This window comes from Oncorhynchus clarkii, unplaced genomic scaffold, assembly GCF_045791955.1.
Source record: "Oncorhynchus clarkii lewisi isolate Uvic-CL-2024 unplaced genomic scaffold, UVic_Ocla_1.0 unplaced_contig_1038_pilon_pilon, whole genome shotgun sequence".
Lineage (NCBI taxonomy): Eukaryota > Metazoa > Chordata > Actinopteri > Salmoniformes > Salmonidae > Oncorhynchus > Oncorhynchus clarkii.
Window position 1 is genome coordinate 1 of NW_027260779.1, and position 979 is coordinate 979.

At 45.5% G+C, this 979-nt stretch overlaps 3 non-coding genes across 3 annotated transcripts; all 3 read left to right on the forward strand.

Moving 5' to 3' along the window:
* The first annotated feature begins 112 nt into the window (after window positions 1-112).
* LOC139401764 (5S ribosomal RNA) lies at window positions 113-231 on the forward strand. The gene has a single exon (XR_011633156.1). It is a non-coding gene; the product is annotated as a 5S ribosomal RNA (ribosomal RNA).
* Window positions 232-408: 177 nt separating this feature from the next.
* LOC139401765 (5S ribosomal RNA) lies at window positions 409-527 on the forward strand. Its single transcript, XR_011633157.1, has one exon. It is a non-coding gene; the product is annotated as a 5S ribosomal RNA (ribosomal RNA).
* A 177-nt stretch (window positions 528-704) lies between these two features.
* LOC139401766 (5S ribosomal RNA) lies at window positions 705-823 on the forward strand. The gene has a single exon (XR_011633158.1). It is a non-coding gene; the product is annotated as a 5S ribosomal RNA (ribosomal RNA).
* Window positions 824-979: the final 156 nt, after the last annotated feature.

The window sequence follows — 979 nt, forward strand, 5'->3', positions numbered from 1 at the left end:
CCCTCGCTTTGAAATAAGTAAGCAAGGTTAGTTTGTATTTCATCCAACAATCTGTGCTACAAATTATGGCTACAGTATATGCAATTTCATCCACTTTTTGAGATTGGCTTTCGCTTACGGCCACACCGGCCTGAGTACGCCTGATCTCGTCCGATCTCGGAAGCTAAGCAGGGTCGGGCCTGGCTAGTACTTGGATGGGAGACCGCCTGGGAATACCAGGTGCTGTACGCTTTTTGTCACTGCCTTGTGGAATTTCAACTCTTTGTCCGTTTTTTCCCACAAGGCTGAAATATGTGCCCTCGCTTTGAAATAAGTAAGCAAGGTTAGTTTGTATTTCATCCAACAATCTGTGCTACAAATTATGGCTACAGTATATGCAATTTCATCCACTTTTTGAGATTGGCTTTCGCTTACGGCCACACCGGCCTGAGTACGCCAGATCTCGTCCGATCTCGGAAGCTAAGCAGGGTCGGGCCTGGTTAGTACTTGGATGGGAGACCGCCTGGGAATACCAGGTGCTGTACGCTTTTTGTCACTGCCTTGTGGAATTTCAACTCTTTGTCCGTTTTTTCCCACAAGGCTGAAATATGTGCCCTCGCTTTGAAATAAGTAAGCAAGGTTAGTTTGTATTTCATCCAACAATCTGTGCTACAAATTATGGCTACAGTATATGCAATTTCATCCACTTTTTGAGATTGGCTTTCGCTTACGGCCACACAGGCCTGAGTACGCCTGATCTCGTCCGATCTCGGAAGCTAAGCAGGGTCGGGCCTGGTTAGTACTTGGATGGGAGACCGCCTGGGAATTCCAGGTGCTGTAAGCTTTTTGTCACTGCCTTGTGGAATTTCAACTCTTTGTCCGTTTTTTCCCACAAGGCTGAAATATGTGCCCTCGCTTTGAAATAAGTAAGCAAGGTTAGTTTGTATTTCATCCAACAATCTGTGCTACAAATTATGGCTACAGTATATGCAAATTCATC